The 6,459-nt window shown below is 42.0% G+C and overlaps 1 long non-coding RNA gene across 1 annotated transcript; it reads right to left on the bottom strand.

Moving 5' to 3' along the window:
• LOC136355347 (uncharacterized) lies at positions 1-1,344 on the bottom strand. The gene is made up of 2 exons (XR_010739549.1): positions 856-1,344; positions 1-703 (listed from the first exon to the last, which is right to left on the bottom strand). It is a non-coding gene; the product is annotated as an uncharacterized lncRNA (long non-coding RNA).
• Between the last annotated feature and the right edge of the window lie 5,115 nt (positions 1,345-6,459).

Below are 6,459 nucleotides of genomic sequence, written 5' to 3'. Positions count from 1 at the left end.
TTCCAGTCATTTTCAATTTCAATAAATTTATAAGTTGTACTACTTTGGTACAAATTCAATATTGGACCGTTCCACTAGTAGGCCAACCTAACTGCACCTAACCAAAAATAGGACCAGGTTTTGGACGGACCGTTTACTTTGTTGTCCTGATCTTAGAATAAGATCACTTTGACTCCCTCAACTAACCACCGAATCTAAATCGTATCCCTCAAGCGCACTACCAGAAATCTTAACCCCCGAACTATCAAAATCGATACAATTTGACTCTCTTGGTGGTTTTGGATAGCGGTTTCGCTGACGTGGCGCACACGTGGCAGTGTTGACTTGGTCTTCATCCCACATAGCATTGACGTGGCGCTTATGTGGCATTAAAATTAAAAAATATATGCGGGGCCATTTGTTATTAACACACACAAAAATTGTGGGTCCCACATGTCATCCTCTCTTTATCCCTTCTTCCTCCTCCCTCTCCTCCCTTCTCCATCTCTCCCTCTTTCTCTTCAGCGTGGGGAGCGGCGTCCGGATCGGCAGCAGCGACGGTGGGCGGGGACCGAAGCTGTGGCAGCGGCGGGCGACCGCTGGAGTTGCGGACCCGGAGGCCGGATCAGCCCCTCACTTCCTTCCTCCTCCCGATAGACCGCGCCATGGCCGTCGCTGCTGCGCCGCCGACGATAGCCGCTTCCCCATCCTCTTCGGCCGTGTGCTACAAGCGGGTGCTTTGCTCCATTAGTGCGTAGCTCAAGACAGGGGGCCTGGACGCCATGGCCGACCTCATGGACGCGGCCGACAACACTGCCTCATATATGTCGTTATCCCCATCGTCTTCCTCGTCAGCATCGTCCGACGAGGACTCACCTTATGGGCGTGCGCGGCGTGCAAGAAGGTCTTCGTCGGGAAGCTTATGGTGGAGGTCGATGGAGGACGTCGCCACATGCCATGCTGGGAGCTCGCTGGTGGCAATCATGGCGTAGGCTCTTGCGCACCGAGTCGGGTACGTCTGGGTCGTCGACGAGGTCAGTGGCGCGCTAACTGGAGTCGTGAGCTTCACAGATGTACTTGCGGTGCTTCGGGAGCATCCATCACCACTCCTCGCTTCGCGCCGCCGCCTTGAGGCTGAGACGTGCCCACCACCACCGCAAAATCGGAGGCGGCGCGCAACCTTGAGCGCCCGCTTTGCATCCGCAAGGAGGACCTGCTCCCGCGCCCGTCGCCCGAGGTCCACCGCCTGGCACTCGCCCGCCGCCGCCTCCACTCGAGCCCCCGCCTGCCGCCGGCTCATGTCAAGGGGAGAGAGAGAGATAAGGGAGAGAGGAGGAAGAAGAAGGATAGAGAGAGAAGATGACAAATTTTGTCTGTGTAAATGACAAATGGGCCCCGCATATAATTTTTCACATAAACGTCACGTCAATGCCACGTTGGATGAAGACCAAGTCAACACTGCCACGTGTGCGCCACGTCAGCGAAACCGCCGTCCAAAACCACTAAGGGAGTCAAACTGTACTGATTTTGACAGTTTGGGGGTCAAGATTTCCGGTATTGCGATTAAGGGATACGATTTAGATTCGGTGGTCCGTTGAGGGAGTCAAAGTGATCTTATTCCGCTGATCTTTTGGGAAGTTTCTACCAAGTCTTGGGCCGGGCTGAAAGGCTGAAAGCTTGAAATGGAGTACTACTTAAGCCTTCCAGCAGAAGACACAAATCACCCTTAATAATGCAGTTAATGAGATGATACACAAATCTTTTGCGTATTCCTTAAAGAAAGACAGAAATCACAATCAATCAGACACTATTTCTCCACAGACCATTTTGTCTTATCTCCTTGTAAACACTATACTTTTCCATGTTAAAAAATATATATAGTTTATCCTGGAATGATCATGCAGTATATACTATTCCCTTGGACTGGCATGATTTGGCTGCAACTCCTTAGAACTGCTTGCAAGCAATCCACTCGGTCCCTGCGCTCTGTGAATTGTGATGCAGAAGAGAACAACACTAGCAGCTAACAAAGCCAATTATTAAGCCACCAAATCACATTTAAATCCCTCCTGTGAAGGTGCCAAAACACCAAACTAATGATCAAAAGGGCTGCACTGCCACTAACCACCCTTTTTTGTTGCCTACTGCTAATTATTATTCCAAATCAAATCTGTGTCACGGCTAATGGTCGTTGCGAGCTAGAGCTGTGGCACTTTAGCATAAAGTGATATATCAGCAGATACTGAACCTGAACCTGAAGAAACAGAAGTAGGAGTAGCATGCATTACTATCACTTTGTTGGACAGGCATAAATCTTGCACACAACCTGCTAACAACCATAATAATTATCCCTATAAATATCCAGGTATTAATTTTGATGCTGAATTTCCATTTATTCAGTAACAGTACTCTCCTTCTAGTAAAAAAATTGAGAAGAAGACAGTCTGAAAATCTGAATAATCTCAAGAAAGAAGAAGACAATCTGAAGAGAGTAGTAGAGAATCCCGAGGCCATTAAACCCATTGTTACTCTTCAGAAGAACAATTAGCATCGATGCAAAACAAGGTTCTCACATCCCAAGGACCCATGGGTTTCCATCAAGCTCGAGGAGAGAACAGGAGACTTCGGAAGGTTCGATCGCCTTGGTTTCTAGGCCATGGTCCATGGACCCCCGTTTTTGCCGGCATGAGTTACTGAATTCTGAATTTCTGATGGCCTCAACACTGTAAACAAAATACTCATTCCTTCTTGCTATGCTACTGCTACAGCTAGTAGTGCTAGGGAATTTCCAATGTCAACACCCCAAAAACAGGGAAGAAATTTGTAGTACAGTGCTTAGGTCGAGATTCGAGAAGCTCACTTTGTTGTTCTTGGTCAGCTTTGACAAGTTGAGGTGGCCTGAGGCCCTGAACAATAGCACCGACATTAACTTTTAAATTACTTATTCCGTATTTTAATGTATGACGCCGTTGACTTTTTAACAAACGTTTGACTTTTCATCTTATTCAAAAAATTTATGTAATTATCATTTATTTTATTGTGACTTGATTTATCATCAAATGTTCTTTAAGCATGACATAAGTATTTTTTATTTGCGTAAAAAAATTGAATAAGATGATGGTCAAACGTTGGTTAAAAAGTTAACGGCGTCATACATTAAAATACGGAGGGAGTACTAAAAACACACAAATATATATATAGCTGCGTTACAGCTTATAATCAAGGCATGTTCTAAACTACGGTTTGGATTGGTTAATTACTCGGTATCCATTAGCACACTTTTCAAACCGTTAAACGGCACATTTCCTACTAAAACATTTTTATAACTTTTTATATAAAAGATCCTTTAGAAAATCAAATAAATCTATTTTTCAGTATGCTGCACTAGTGCTAATCTGCTAGACTGCTACCACTACTCTGTGATGTGGCTACTACCTGTGTTCCATGCCAGATTGCCAGCTAATGCTGTCTGCCGATGGCATCACAGGCCAGATGGCTCATTTTGTGCACTCTGCAGTCTGCACTGCGTTTGGTCATGCATCCACTCATCATGCATCCACGGATCAACCAATGCAAAGTGAGCTCGACTAGTTTCCTCTCATTGTTGATATGATTGATGCAGGTACATACACCACTGTATCACTACCTTCTTCAACAGTGAACACACATGATCTATGCTGGAGATATCTTATCTGTAAATGTTAGTAACGGTCTAATTCGTGTGTATAAACTGCAAGAATTGCATCAAGCAGTAACATCGTGGAGATCGTATTAATGACAATAAAAGAAATATGGACGACACTGTAGCAGGGAAAGTGCAGTAAACTGAGGTCACTCGCACTGTAGTTTCTGTCCACATTTTTCAGTTTGACCGTGAATTCTGGGTTGGACCATGCGTTGACTTACCAGTGGTCAGCACTCCTCAGAGAGAGGATCACAAGAGCAGAGAGAAAGCTTTGGCATCGCATGCACAAATTGCAGCAGATCACCATGCACTTGCAAGCTTTGCATTGCAGGTTGCAGATTTGCAGCCTGTTTTTATGTCCTTTTGCATGGACAAGGAATTAATGGAGGGCACTTTTGGGAACCTGCTTCGCCAAAAGCCTTCTGGAAACTGGCAAAAGTCAAATTCACCTCCTACCGTCGAGTACTACAGTAGAAATCCTCATCAAAATAGCCATCACGATCACGAGCAGCATGGAGTACTGAAGTATCTGGATCTGAATAATCTGTGCCTCGTGATTCGCGCCCCATTGTTCTTGCTCCCTGATCTCCTGTTGCGCTTGTGCATCGTCGCTCTCCCTCTCTGCCTCGGCTAATCTCACCTGAGAGAGAGTGAGGCCATCAAACCATTCACAAGGTCGTAGTGGATAGTGATGATGGCGGCCAGCACCATGGTCTCTTTGGAAGCTTCTTTCAGAATCAAAAACTTATTAAACAGTTTAGCTTTTGATTTAAATTCTGAAAAGTTATTGTTGTAGAATCTAAAAAATAAACTATAAATTAGAAGATAGGAACTTAGCTTTTCTAAATTTTAAAAAACTGGCTATCAACCAACTCTTTCTCAGCCGTGAAACATATCGTGTAGCCATTAATTCCGCCTGCTGCGTCTGTCCGTCTGTATGCGTGTGGCGTCGGTGCCCAGCCAACGATCAGCACCAGCGGATCCGGCAGATTGCAAATTTGCAATCTTGTGAAAACTGATAAACATTGCCATGATGTGAAATCACATAATCACAGAGAGCTAGCCATGGATGTTGGATGGAAGGGATAAAAACAGTAAGAAATGGTAGCATCTCTACGTAACCGATTTTTAAGGGATCAACTACAATTATAGAGACTACTTATGTATTTTATCAATGAATTTTTTCTTAAAAAATTGTTAGATATAAGTATATTACAATTATAGTGTAGATACATTACATTGTAATATAACTTGTACGTAACTTTTAAAAATCGTGGTAACATATCGTGTTCGTGAAATGAAAGTCGTGGGGGTGGGGAGGAGGGACCGAATCCCCTCACTTGTATGATGTGTTTTTTTTTCTTCCTCATTTACACGAAACTTAAAACAAATTTTACTATTTAAAATTACATGAAAGTTGCATACAAATTACAATATAATTACATTACAATTATACTAATTTACGTTTAGCAAATTTTTGGATGATAGAATTTTTAGGAGAAAAAATATCCATAAATATATAGCAAAACAGTTTTAATTATTTTTTGATAATTGCAACACAATAGTAAGAGAAATCAAATTCTACACATGATTAGAGTCGAAAACGGCCAGAAACGTTACAACTTTTACGATACTTCGTTACCAAATTCCTTCACCGTTCTCATACCCATGTGGATATATTCTTGCAGAATTTCATGGCTACCACCTGCCTAGTACCTCTCCGATTACTACTCGCTCTACAATACTCCCTCCGTCCTACAATATAAGAGATTTTAAGTTTTTACTGGTAACGTTTAACTACTCGTCTTATTCAAACTTTTTTTCAAATGTAAAAAACAAAAAGTTATGCTTAAAGTACCGTAGATAATAAAGTAAGTCACAAATAAAATAAATAATAATTTCAAAAAATTTTAAATAAGATGAGTGGTCAAACGTTGAAAGTAAAAAATCAAAATCCCTTATATTATGGGACGAAGCGAGTAGAATTTTAGTACTACTAGTACTCCACTGCTGTATAAACAGTTACTGAATTACTGATCATACGATGGTTCGATTTGATTTTTAGTAGTAGTACTAAAATTTTTCCCAAAATCATCACATTTTAGACACATGCATGAAGCATTAAATATAAATAAATGAACAAACTAAGTGCACAGTTAGGATGAAAATCGTGAATCTTTTGAGGCTAATTTGTCCATGATTAACCATAAGTGCTATAGTAACCTACATGTGCTAATAACGGATTAACTAGGTTCAAAAGATTCGTCTCGCGGTTTATAGTGAATTATGAAATTATTTTTTTATTCGCATTTAAAAAATATCCGATGTAATACCTAAAAATTTTCTTTTCACGACCGCATGTAGTAGTAATACTGTACAACGTAGTGGTAGCAGGAGCCGGAAGGGTGTAGAACAATAGCCAGTCAATGCAACCTGAGTGCAAGAAGAAAGTACACGAGGCTACAAAAAGAAAAACGGCCAGAATCCTCCACACAAGTACTACACGTTGAACGGGACACTGATGGCCGGCGTATGCATCACACATCACACGCGCCGGCAATTTGTTAATCCTGCAAAAGTCAATGAAGATTAAAAATAAGCCCCAAGTTTAGTTACTCGATCAAAACACCTCAAAAAAAAAAACAACATCATGACACCGACAAAACCAGCAAAGAAATTAAATGTCGAGGACGAAAAAACAGATGCTCACATAAAAACAGCTTACTAATTACCTGTGGTACTACACTTGCTAGCGAATCAGCTACAAGAACAGCGATGCCACAGATTAATTCTTT

Source organism: Oryza sativa, chromosome 2 (genome assembly GCF_034140825.1).
Source record: "Oryza sativa Japonica Group chromosome 2, ASM3414082v1".
Lineage (NCBI taxonomy): Eukaryota > Viridiplantae > Streptophyta > Magnoliopsida > Poales > Poaceae > Oryza > Oryza sativa.
This window is presented reverse-complemented; position numbering and strand designations above follow the sequence as displayed.